The sequence below is a fragment of the Alligator mississippiensis genome, chromosome 8, assembly GCF_030867095.1.
Source record: "Alligator mississippiensis isolate rAllMis1 chromosome 8, rAllMis1, whole genome shotgun sequence".
Taxonomy (NCBI): Eukaryota; Metazoa; Chordata; order Crocodylia; family Alligatoridae; genus Alligator; species Alligator mississippiensis.
In genome coordinates this window covers 76,039,084-76,053,012 of record NC_081831.1, presented here as the reverse complement: position 1 = coordinate 76,053,012, position 13,929 = coordinate 76,039,084, and the positions used below count along the sequence as shown (strand labels likewise).

The 13,929-nt window shown below is 39.9% G+C and overlaps 1 long non-coding RNA gene across 2 annotated transcripts in view; it reads right to left on the bottom strand.

The window, feature by feature from the left end:
- Positions 1-1,026: 1,026 nt before the first annotated feature.
- The window catches only part of LOC132252232 (uncharacterized), a 109,090-nt gene continuing 96,187 nt past the window's right edge, over positions 1,027-13,929 (bottom strand). For both annotated transcript variants that reach the window (XR_009464131.1, XR_009464130.1), the window contains exons 2-3: positions 3,935-4,055; positions 1,027-1,748 (exon numbers count right to left, since the gene is read on the bottom strand). This is a non-coding gene — a long non-coding RNA (uncharacterized LOC132252232). The remainder of the gene's footprint in view (positions 1,749-3,934; positions 4,056-13,929) is intronic.

Below are 13,929 nucleotides of genomic sequence, written 5' to 3'. Positions count from 1 at the left end.
TACTACTGTAGAAAGGATTAATATATTCCTTGTGTGAATAAGAATCATTTTTATCTATTATAAAGCACTGGGAAGTCCTAGACTGAGCACAGTATTCTAGCATGATGAACAAAAAGTTTCTAAATGGGAGGACACAAAAGAGCCAGCAAAATTATCTAAGGATTGAATAAAGTACTTTATAATGGGAAATGCAGGGTATGGACATGTGATCAGTTTACCACTAGACAGAGGCTTTACCACGTGCCAGCTGCCCTGTGGCATCTGCTTGTGTACAGAAACTTACACAGAAAGAAAGTTGTTAAAATGTTTCCTGCAGTTTAAATAAAATATATGATTTTAAAAATCCCCTTTATTTTGTACGGCAGTTATAGATATGAGTGAAATTTGATTGTACAAAGGAAACACAGTGAAACTTTTAAGAAGTATAAATACCTGCAGGAAAATTATAGGTTTTATTCACTTCTTTGTACAAGCAACGGGCGCCAATTTCTCCTCCGTTCTTGCTTATCATATCTCCTCACCAGTGCAAACCGTTGCTACCAATAGCAACATAATAATATAGTCAAAGGTGTTCTTTGTACTAAGCAAATGGAAAGCGTCTTCATTGCTGAATCAGATACAGAGAAAAGAAGATGGGAGTGAACATTATTCAGGGAAAATGGTCAAGCCAATTCCTGGTTTGATGAGTTTTTTAAATCACCTCTTTCACTTGCAAATTTTCAGTAACCGGTGCTTCCAGAGTTGACCATTTAGCATGTGTTCATATTAACATGCCACTTGGCACAGTAATAGCATTTACATAATAGTCTCTTAAGCATCATCTGTTTCCATCTGCCTTGGATAGTTATTTCTGCTTTACTTGAGTGTCAATGAGTTCAGTCAGCCCATAAAATACAACTCTATATATCTTTGTAGGGCCTGAAACAGATATACACTTCTGCGAGTATTTGTAAGGTGGAATTACTATGCAAAATACCTTTCTGCAAACAGCTGTCAGCTCACAGCTGAAATTACAGGCTGCAGCTAAAGATTTCTTCCATTTTCTCTATTTTCTGATTTCCAGGTATTTAATAAATATGCAGTACCACAGTTTAATATAGCCATTTACCAAGAAGAGAAAGTTGGATTTAAATATCTCAAATAGACTGAGCTTTATGAATATGAGTCAGGCTTTATGAATACAAGTCCTGGAACACAGGAGCAAATGTACATGCAACTAGACACATACAGCAGCAGCAGGTTTGATGCCTATCAGCATGGATTGCTTTTCTTTTTCCTAATGTAGCTTGAGTCCTTGCAAAGTATCACTGTGCCTGAAAGCAGCCAGAAAAGCTCATATTTCATCAAGCCTCTTGAAATTAAGCTAATACACTAAAAGGAGTCCTTTTCTCCACAGGATATGAAGGCTACTGGCATTGTGATTGAAAGGCAGTTGATGTTTTTAAAGCACTTACGGATATTGAGTTCCTCCAAGTGAACTGTTTTGCACATTGTCTTAATCTTTCAGTTTGTGAAGATGGATGAAAGAGTGAGGATTCAGCAGCTGCACAGATTACTGGTCATGTTCACTCCACTCCGGCTTTTGAGCAGTTGTCATAAGCTGGCACTTAACTTTCGTTGCAAAAAAAGGAGAGTCCCAGCAGCGCCACAAAAGCCTGCTGTTGCGAGGCTCTTGCCACTTTGGAGAAGTTCAGTGGAGCAGTCAATTCTCACGGCAACGTGTACTTACAGGTTTCCAACCATTTGTCCTTTAAAAGATACGCATCCTCTGAATTGATCATGACATTTCTTAGGTATTGACATTTTACACCTTTTCCTCGTTATGCTGCGAGCACCTCAACTATTTTGGGTTTGAGTAAGTGAGGCACAAATCAGTGTTAAATGGCATGCATTACTCCCAAAATCTGCTGACCGTCACCTGCAGCTTTTTCACAGCTTAGAAACTATTTTACTAGCCCTGAGTTGGCTGCTATAATGTCTTCCCTTAAGCAGGTCTTGAATAATTTTTCTAAAACATTACTCCATTTCTTATAAAGAACTATGCCACCAGACAAGCATCTAAACACAAGAGCTGTGTTACAATAACAGGCTTTGAGTATTCCCGTTAACTGTACCCTTTCATGTACCCAAGAGCAAAGCTGATCTCATTTACAAAGGTAAATCTGAAGCACAACCATTGAGGACCCATGAAAGTACTCACAAGTAATATATAAGAATCTGGCCTGAAATAATGAAATATTAAAGAGAAAAAGCTACAGTATTTTGTATCACTAATGAGTCATGGCCTCTGTAGCTCTTTAGAAACCATGGAAATCATCATTTCAACTGTTCAGTCCTGAATTTAGACTAGACCTACCCCACTGCAGCATCAACTACCAACACTAGTGATGGTCTCCTTTCTGCTGGATGCCATAAAATTCCTTTAAGTGGTTTTCATTTGGGACTTTTCAGCTGGTATGGTACAAACGGGATTCCCCCAGTTTCCCCCATGCACAAAATCCAATTTAAACAATTACAGCCAGTCCATAACCCAACTTCCATTTTTCTTAGGCTGAGTTTCATGTCCAAATCTCGTATGAGGTTGCTGAGGCTAAATTTCCAATTCCTGAATATTGAATTTGAGTAAAGAGCACAGGCACAAGCCCACAAGAGAGTCTCTGAATAGCTTTCTCTCTTCCTATATGTCATCATAACACCTGCCAACTAGGCAGGCAAGCTTCTTTGGGTAGATGTGATATCTTTTATTAGACCAACCGAGTAGTTGAAACTTTTTTCCAACTTCTCACCTGAATACTAGCCAGATTAGGATATTTTATTACAGACCTTGCCATGACAGCCCCATCACAGCAGCAGGAGGTGGGAAGTTGGGCAGAGAGGGGAGGGGGGCAAAGTCAGTTATCTATCCAAACTACCTGTGCTGATCAGGCTGTTTTTGATGTCTTCATTTTACAACTCATCTGACAGAAGGTAATAAATACAAAATACTGCATTACCAAATTTCAATTTAAATCTCAAGCATCTAATGACTTTTCACAAGGTGCTCAAACTAATAGTCTATAATTTATAACATCATTAAAATTTCCTGATTGTAATTAATTACCCATCAATAAAGTCCTTAGACTTCACTGAACTGCTAATAACGTGGACAGCATTTCATTATGGAGCTCACATGCCGTACTTTTTATTTTTAAAACATACAAACAAAAATTAGCCTCCAAATTTATGTTCCGATCTCAGTGATTTCAAGTCAGCACTTTCCTTATACAAGACATGAAGACTCGGAGCTCTTATTAAGTAGCCGGTTTGTCTTAAATCATTGTCATAAACACCTAGATGACAAATGGAAAACTAAGGCTCAAAGATAACTCTTCGCACAGAATTTAAATTATGCTTTAACTGCCTTGAAAGAATGTGATTTTTTCCTTGAGAACATTTCACAAAAAATAAATGTTTCATTTTCCTCAACATTTTTACTTGACAAGTTTTCACTGAAAAACAATAAAACAAAACCATAGTTTTCATTCCCCCCCCCAAAATAGATTTTATTCCTTGTTTGGGAAGTTATTTCCACTTCACTGAAGGTGCAGTTCCTGCAATTTTTTTGCAAGCTTTCTTAAAAAGTGAATAATAGTACAGTACACACTTCGGTTTGAGTTTGCATTAGTCACGTTGAGATGCATAGACAGAAATTTCCTGTTTAATGAGTGGGTGAGGGGAGAGGCTGGATGGTCTTAAAATAGGGAATTTCATGCTGCTGAGAATTCATTTTCTGCAGTCTGCCTTTAAACCTCCTATTCCAAAATGCTGTGCATCACAGAACACGCAGTGATATTAAATATTTCATATCTCTTTTTATTTCAGTGCATCTCATACACTGGATACAAGCCATCCCAGTCACTCTTACTGTTTCTAAGGTGGGACATTTTTCTCGTACCTTAGGAGTCAGTGAATGGGTGAAGTCCACTACTTTCCATCAAAATTATCTTTGTTCAAAAGACACAGAGTGGAGAGATGGTTATTTTTTTCCTTCCCTTAGTTGGTTAGTTCTCCCCATTCTGAAAAAATAGAAGAGAAAAAACATTTTGCAAGTCAATTCCAGATTTTCTAGTACATCATATAAAGCAAACCACAAGTCAGCATGTTCTCTTGCTGTATACTCTGCAGAGTATAGTCTATCTCCAACCGGGTTACAACAAATTGTATACTATGCAATGTCTATGTGTTTTCATCTATAACCAAATCACATTTTGTACCACAGAAAATTGTTTTTTCAAAATGTCCCTATTGCTAAGCACCCTTCCTAGCCAAAAATCAAACATGGCCAAGAAATACATGCAAGTATCTCCAAAAGTTACTGGTGAATGGTAGCCTTTGTCTTAATTCTTTTTATGCAACACCCCCATTAAAGCTACCATTTCTGATTGCAGAAATGTCTTCACTATTTTATGAAAAGCAAACACAGACCTCCAGCAAAGTGGATGCTGTTACAGTGTCTGAACAATACTGTGAAAATATCACAGCTTTTGTAGCAAAGGCAAATCAGAAACCATAGGAACATTTAATTCAGTAGTAACGTACTAAAAAGCTACTTGGCAAGGAATCCAGGGCAGCAAAGGAGTTAAATTTGTACCACTATAACACAAGTGAAAAAAAAACAGTAAACAGGTTTTACTTAAAAGGGTAAAAAATCTGAATGATGGCTGATTGCTGGTCATTCATTCACTTCTCTGTCTCAGGTGTTAAAGCTTGAACCGTTTTTAACTTCTGTTTCTGTAACAGGGTGGACAGTTTGTCTGTGTCTAACCTTGCTGCTAAGCCAATATTGCTGCACCCATTGCTGACACCCATCGTCAGCAGTAGGTCATTTCCCCAGATAAGTCCTTGTTTTGTCCAAGCCGATTTGCTCATACTTAGGAGCGACGTGGCACAGTGAATGCAGGGCTGACATCATCTCTCTAGGCGTTTCTAGCAGCATTAGGTTAAAAACTTAACACTTCTTGATTAGGCTCCTTATTCAAGATAGCAGCAGTCAAGAAGGGATCCATGTACAAATCGTGGTTGTTACACTTTAGACATCATAAAATGGCACATGCCTTTTGCTGGCTTGCAAAGACAATTAAAGAAAAGGGAAGCCATAAATGTAGCATGGATTTTCCCCTCCTTTCCCATCTGCAATATATTCAACTAGAACTTTTTCTCTGAGAAAATTCAAAGGACAAAGGCTTTGAAAAATGAGCCCTGAGCTCAGCCCGTGGTAGCAGTGTCAATGCCTCCTGTGATATAATCTTGTTTCTATGTAGACGGCTGATTCCATTGGGAAGGTTTATTTCATTGCCACTTATTATTAAAAAAGCACAAATGCAAATGGAGTAAAATATGTTACCCCACCTTCCCAGAGACAAAGCAGCTCTTAGAAAGCAATCTCAAGGTCAAGAGTGAAGCTTCTTTAAGATATATGAGGTCAAAAATACGTACATTGCAGGTCCCAAAAACATAGAGCAATAACAAGATGGAAATGCTAATTAGTGTTCAGGCGGACGGCCAGGATTTTTATTGACTTCAATAGATGGAGCTATTTATTGCTCCAGTAATTCCAGGGTAATCTCAATATTTAGACAGCTCAGGAAGTCAACTGACAGCTATTTAACCCTCAATTTCTCTCTTAAAGCAGCAGATTTTATCTGTGTGTAGGAATGCTGGGATGATGCAGCTGGCTCTCCATGCTGCCATCTATCATGCATACTTCCCCTTCTGTCTGGGACACTGACCCTAGCCACCAGTGACGGTCGGGTGTTGAAGAAGGCTGACTCACTACCCACCACATCCCTTAGGATTGTGCAACTCATCACCAACTACAGCTCTCATCTGGCACTTCCTGCCATCTGCCACTCCAGATCTCACAGAGCTCTGCTTTTTCCAGCTCACTTTCCTAGCCAGCCAGGTCACTCCTCGCAGGTTTTCAAAGTCAAACACCCCTATATAAAGCGGAGAAATTCCCAGATAACGTTGGTCCTTGATACCACTCCCCTTCTCAGAGTAACAAGACCCAGGGCTTCATCCTGCAGTCCCCAGCAAAACTCAAGGAAACCAAACTTAAATAACTTTCATTGACCTCTGAGCTTCCAATCCACCCTGAGCTCCCCTAGTTCTTCCATATTGCCAGGGTACCACCTTGCAGATAAGTTATCTGACACCTCCTGGTGCAGACAGAAAGTACTGACTGTGCCTAAGGAGGCTCTCATTAACCCTGCCAGCATGTATACGGCCCAAATATGCAAAAAACTGACTGGTGCAACCTGAAAGAAGTTCCCTGGGTTTGATAGGGAGTATTTTTTTTAGTGGATATGTGCTCTGTAGGCATCATTAAGTCATGGTCAAGATTTGCCCAACATCTATCTTGGCAATTGCTTGGTTTCACTAGCAACACTTAAACCTTTTAAACCCTTTTAAAAGAAGATTCACTTTACAGATTGTATTTATATTTGAGTCACCAATCCCACATGCAAAATAGAAAGCAACGCCCCTACACTATAGAATAGCATTTACTTCAGAAAAGTGATTTGGAGAGAAGGAAAGAAATCCCTTAGTTGTTAACATGCTCTGAGTAAGGACGCCGATAGAAAGCTATAGTGATAAGAGTGGTACAGATGTAGAATCAATGCGTTCTACAATGAAGGCAATGAAAATGGATCAGGGCCTGGGGCACTTGACTTCTGAGGAGAGACTAAGAGAACTGGGCTTATTTCATCCAGAGAAGAGAAGACCAAAGTGGGATTTAATAGCAGCCTTCAACTCCCTGAAGGGGTGTTCAAAAGAGGATAGAGCTGGACCGTTCTTAGTGGTGGCAGATGGTAGAACAAGGAGCAATGGGCTCAAGTTGCAGCAAGGGAAGTTTAGGTTAGGTATTAGGAAAAACCTCTCTCACTAGGATGGCAGTAAAACACTGGAATGGGTTACCCAGAGAGGTTGTGGACTCTCCATCCTTCAAGGTTTTTAAGGCTTAGCTTGACAAAGCCCTGGCTGGAATCATCTAATTGGGGATGGTCCTGCGCTGAACAGTAGGTTGGACTAGATGACCTGCTGAGGTCCCTTCCAACCCTAATTTTCTATGATTCACGAAAATAGATCAAATATGAGTTATGCCAATCTTTCCACAAGAAGGCATCCACAGCCAATTTCCCATTGCACCAGGAGTTTCAAAGAGTAACTCATGAGTTTGGAATTGGGAGCTTAGCCAGTTCTTAAGACACTGGCTTGCTTTTTGTCTTAAAAGCAGAAATCTTTTTCACATGTGTTGTTTTAAATGAATAGTTTTCATTGGATTATAAAACACCAAGACCAAACTGGCTTTGAGTCTCATATCCCCTCAGCTGGAGATGGAACTTTTGATTGAAAGCCTCAACATGAAGGATTTGTGTGTGTTTGGAGAAGAATTAACATCCACAAAGATATACTGCTCTGGTTCTGAAAACAGCATTACATCCTCAGACTATAAATTAAAATTTGCTTTTGTCATTAATCTGCTTGTTTGAGAGCCTGTGCAGTTTCAGATTCAACTGGGAATGCAAAGTAACCTGGGAAGGAAGTGAATGGGTACATTTACAAGGATGAACTAACCCAACAGCCCAAAACCTTTTTATTGCTCTTAGGAAAACCCCTATCCCAGGGGTTTCATAGCATTCTACCACCAAAACCTCATAAAGCTGTACAACTACTTCCTTTCTCTCTCTGTTAGAAGGGTTAATTAAGTACCATGTTATTGCAACTTTTACCAGTACAGTCATGGAAGGTCAAGATAGGTATTCTGCCTAATGCACCACTAAAACTATAAATCGCACTTGGCCAAGCGATACACAGCCCCTTCCTTATTATCTACTAGGGCTGTGCAAAGCTTCAGTTGCTGATTTGATTCGGAGGAGATTTGGCTTGATTTGGTGGCCAAATCTCCGAATCTGCATTGAATCAGCAGACCCATTAATCTCTCCGAAATGAATTAGAAGCCTCCGAATTGATTCAGAGAGATGCAATGATTCGGCCATAGACACAGCTGTATTTGTTTTTTCTGCGTACCTAGAAATACCAGGCATGGCTTGTGAAAGCTGAAATGGTGAGGCAGATGGAACGTCCCACAGTAGCATGGGGCGGTCCCCCATGCACTTGGCAGTGGATCCAGAAGTGGACCAAAAGTACTTCTGGGTCTCCCCCCACCCCTGGCTCAGTGACTGGTGCCTCATGGGTCTGGGGGGGCACCCAAGGTCCCCCTGTGGCTAATTGCTCAGCAGGCAGGTCCCCACGTACTTGGTGGCAGACCCAGGAGTGGACCAGAAGTACTTCCAGTCTACTTCTGGGTCTGCTGCCAAACACACAGAGGTCCCCCCCGCGCTCCCGTGGGGCGCTCCATCTGCCCCATCATGTCAGCATTCACAAGCCATGCTGGGACCTTGAGGTATGTAGAAAAAACATATAAAGCTGTGTCTATGGCCAAATCACTGGTTCTCCAAATCATAATTGAATCTTCAGATTCGGCTGAATCGAATTGGGACAGTGATCCGAATCAGCGAGTTGAATCCCCAAATTGGGCCGAATTCAAATCCAAATCAAATACCAACCACTTCACACATCCCTATTATCCATGTATCCTATAACTTTTCATCTCTTCCCGTAGTCCCTGGTATCTGTAAGCAGGTTTTGTCATCTCTCAAGTCTTGCTCGGTTTCCTGCTCTACAGCCCCCTGCCTTCACAGCCTTAAAATAAGCTGTCTCCCAAAGCTGCTCAAAGCTGTTGTACCAAAACTTTTCTAGACTAAAAATGGGTTTAGAATGGAAAGAAAACAAAACAAAAAACAAACTTCTGATTTTACAGCAAAGTAATGCATTACCATAAGTCAAAAAACCTAGTCTTCCCAAATATTACAATAAAAAGTCAAACTCAACACCCTACACATTTTATTTTTCTCCTTCCTTTTCCTCTCTCTCTTCCTCAGTTTTCTTAACATTGGTGACTTGGGATTTTTTGCCACAAGATATTTATGTGGTAAAGTTGATACAGCTATGCTATTTTAAAAGAAAATATACTATATGTTTCAGGAGCAACACCGGCCCATTTTCAATGTGTTGCTAACTAAATGTATAGTATGCAATATAATTCATGAAAGAACCAATTTGGGGTCCAAAGAAACACCATAGTGGCTTTTAAAAAAATAACTTTACCCTGGAAAGTTTTGAGATGGCTTAAACAGCCACATTTGAATCCTCATTTCAAAATCTCCAAATCAGACTGTTCGGATCCAGGTTTCAGTTTGATCAGGTAAAAAAGTGGTTAGTTATAAATGTAGGTGTGAATTTCAAATCTTGTGCAACTTCTAAGGTTTTGTAACTCCTAAGGTCTTCAGATCCAAGTTCCTAGCATAGTATCATTGTTACTTAAAACCTTCACCGAGTTACCCAACTAAAAGGAGCACCTGATAACTGACATTTACACAACACTTTTGATCGATCCAGATATTCTGAAGTTCTAACATGTGCTACAAGAAGCCTGAATCACCATTACAATAACTGATTATAAATACAAATCTACAATTTTTTCATATGCAGATGCTCACAAACACAAAGACAGAAACACGAGCAGCAATTATATATGCACAAACAGCCATATCGCTGATCAAATAGAGTGAGCTGAACTAAAACAAGAAGATGCACTTGGAAAAACCCTGCATGCTATATTCTCCTTTAAAGTTTGAAATTTCTCTCCGGTCCTTTTGAAATACCTGGCTTTGTCTATAGTCACTTCATCCATCACTGAAATCTAGACCCGTGGTGAGATGGAAAGTTTTAAATCATGTATAGCACTGCCCAAGACGTACAGAAAGTGAAAAATATGCCTCCCTAGTTTGAATAAGGTTTTAGGTCAACAATAAATGAAATTCCCAATTAGAAATGAACCAGGGCTCCAGAGTGATGCACTTTACATAAAATGAAGTGATTTGGATTATTAATAAAGGGGGGAAAAAAAGAAGGGACAGATAGATGAGGAAAAATGGCCTTGAGAACAACAAACGGGTACTCAAGAGAACAGTGAAGAAATGCTTATTATATCCAATTCACCTAAACACAAAAAAGTCCCTGAAAGCTAAAAACATCAAATGATGTCCCTTTACTTCATTACTGCTCGTTATGATAATATGCTTTGGTTTTAATAGGTAAAAGAATGCATTGCTTGGTAAATGTTTATTTGTGTCACTTTCCAATTAGAAATGAAGTGTAGGATTAAGCCATCATAATCATCATCAATGACTTCTCCATACAAATGACTTAATTACATTGCCTGAAGCTGACTTTGTAGAGTGGTTGCTGAAGTGTGCAAAGGCTTCCTCAGAAACACAGGGCTTGAAGATACTGCAAGGTTTTCTTTTTCCTACATTATGAAGGATAGAGATGCCATTGTGAACAACACTAAAATGCAATGAGGATGTACTGATGTATTGTCTTTCCCTTTGGGAATGACATACCATGCAGAAATAAGTTGTCAGATTTGCACTTAGGGCACCGACAAAAGTGATTTTTTGTTGCATGATCAACCCCCCTGAAAGTACTCTACAGCCATGCCCTGGCAGAAGTACATGGCTACATAACGCTTTAAAAGTGCCCCATCACATTATAAATAAACCCTCATATAATGAGGGTTCAGATGAAGGTGCTCCAACGTGGAGCACCTTCATTAACTTCTGTCAGTTCTGGGCATGAGCAGGAACAGCCTGCCCTGGTGCTATCTGAAGGATGGGAGGGGGAGAAGGCAGGGGAAGGAAGCTGCAGATGGGGTTTGCCCAGCCTGCGTTGGAGTGGGGAGCAAGTGGATTGGAGCCCCTTCGCTCCTGGGGAAGGAGGCTTTGTGTGAAGCACCATGAGCTGCAGCAGGGATCTGCATGTCTCTCAGTGCCCTCAGTGAGTTCAAAACCCCCCTGGGTTGGTAAAACATATACACTTGCAAAACATTAGGTGCTAGTAAATACACCTAAACTTTAATTAACATAATCAGAGTTCCACACAAACCACTCATTGTGGTAATTCGTCCAGTATAAGCAGCTAGCACTATTTCCCTAAAATCGTCTGTGAAGAAGAAATAAAATAAAATCATAGGTAAATAATATGAGCAGACATCAATATATGAGAACCAAAAGGAGCATTAAGGGTCCTAGTTAAGCATTTAGGATATCCAACCCAATTTTGAGCAGGTCAAGGACTACAGTTGCTTAAAGAAAGAGTCTCTCTCAGTTTTATGCATTTTATTCGACTTTATTAAATAAATAAAAGCTGGAAAATATATCACCCAACCTAAGATACTACTAATGATATTAAAATGCACTAAAAATAAAAGCAATACAACTCTCAAATCAAGAAATTTGTATTGATTATGGATTAGAATTAAGTCATTCTATGAGTCAAATCAACTTAATATTAAAAGAAACGGTCAATCTTCACAAATCCTAGGAAGGGATCTAATGAAGTGACAGTCTCTTTGCTTATCATTTTTTTTAAACTAAAATCCATCTAATCTGTAAATTAGAGCTAATGAAATAATTTGATATAGATTTCAAACTGCAGTTGAACATCTAAGCCACTATTTTGATGATTTAGATATCAATTGCTATGTGATGGTTTATACTAATAACTTTTCACCAAAGGAGATGATACAATAAATTACACTATTAAAGTCCTAAAAATTAAAACTTTTATATGCAAATTGTAGTAAATAAGAGCAGTCAAACTTTTGCTTTGACAACCCTTGTATACCACAGTTTAGTAGGGCTGTGCAAAGCTTTGGGTGCCGATTTGATTCGGCGACCTAATCTCCAAATCCAAATTGAATTGGGAGACCAATAAAAAGGTCCTAATCAGTTCAAAGCCTCTGAATCAATTTGGAAAAGATTTGGAGAAAGATTCGGAGATTCAGGCTGTCCCTCCTTGCCGCCACAGGGAGCTGGACCCAGGCTCCATGCTGGTAAGTAGGGGGAAGGGACCAGGGAGGAGCCCCTCTAGGCCTCATCCCCTGCCTGCTCCCCCAGCCCTCCTGAAAAGCCCCGACCCCTGCCCGCTCTCCCAGCCCTGTCAATGGCTGCCCCATCTGGCCCCAGTCTCCTGGTGCATAAAAATGACCCACACTCACCGGCCGCTACAGCGGCCATTGGGGCTTCTGGAGGCTCATGGCACAGCCCCCCCACACAGCATGGGGCAGTGGGAGCACTGGGGATTGTCCTCCTGCCTGGCAGGAGCTGGTGAGTGAGGGGCTTTTTTTTATTTTAATTCAATTTTAATTCAATTTTAATTAAAATTAAAATTACTTTTAAATTACTTTTATTTGTATTTATTTATTTATTTATTTTTTAAAGAGCCAGGATGCTGGGGCCAGGTGGGGCAATCATTGATGGGGCTAGGAGAGCGGGCAGGGGGTGAGGCCTATTTGATTCAGAGATTTGGCAGCAGCCAACTCTCTGAATCAGATTTAGCCAAATCGATTCGGGACAGTGATTCAAATCACCAAATTGAATCACTGTCCCCCAAATTGGCCAAATCCGAACCCGATGTGAATACCAGCTGCTTCACACAGGCCTACAGTTTAGATACACTGTCTAAACCTGGTAAACATTCTTCCTCATGCTTTCCTCACATGGACTTTATGGTGCGGTGATGTATAGATGCATGCACTGAAATTCCAAAAAAAACCGTGAAAAGCTTGTGATGTTTTTTAGCCAAGTAAAATGAGAGAGAAAAATAAGATGTTAAAGATAATGAGGATTTATAAATCATTTTGTTTCTCTCAGTCTTCCGAACTATCATGGGATAAAAACTGGAACTGGAGTCCAGCTGCTAGCAGCTGGGTTTTTGGGGGGTTTTTTTTTAAAGCTACAGGGAGGTTAGCCAAAGTCTACCACAGCCTGTTGGCTGATGTCCTGACAACTGCTCCCCAATGTGGTTAGTTCTGCATATTCAGGAATCAGGTGGGTGGTGGACCCAAGAGGTGAGGCTTCCCAACTAATTAGGTGTAATACTGACCTTGCAATTATGCAACTTGTTCCAATCTGGTTTGCTAAATTCATCCTTAGCAACTATATGAAATCTCCTGCTTAAGTTAGCCACTTGAAAATAACAGTGTTTGGGTACCAGAGATACCTTGAAGAAGCTGATAAGTTTTGCTGGGAAGAACAGTTTCCTGTCCAATTCTACTTGGAAAGTCCCTAATTCTCCTATTCTCCATCCATATAAACCTAAGGCCTTTCATCATTTTTCCTCTAAAAGGAAAATGTATACCACCTGTGACTGGCCAATAACCTGGCACATAGATCATTCATCTGGGATTTTCTATACTCAGGATGAAATCCTTACTCTGAAGTACGTTTACACATTCTTCTGTTTTCACCACATATTCCATGCTGGATCCAACAGCCCTTTTCCAACGAACATTTAATCCAAACTGGACCATTCCCCAAAGTTCCAGTTTTGTTGGATCGGCATTTTCTTGCGACAGTTTGCCAGAAAATTCCTGACCAGCTCTACTGACATGGTCTCATCGGGATAAAGCAGTTCTTGAGATGACATTATATCAACAATTTATAGACAGTTTGTTCCATAAATCCTATAAAGATTATCAATTGAAAGGAGTCTAACAACAACCAGCTACTCAGCATTCATCCATCAGCTAAATTAAAAATAAGTTTGGACATCTGATGACACATCATCATTCTTCTCACAAACCAGACAATTTAGAGTCATCTTCCTGCTTTATAACCAAGCTATAAGTCAAACAGCTTTTCTCTGAAAACTTCTTGAGAGAGAGAGAAATCATTTAAAAATATTTCAGGCTCTCTAAATTAAAGTTTATCTGTATATCCATGTTCACTATTTTCACGTATTTCATAGTCAATAAATAAAATA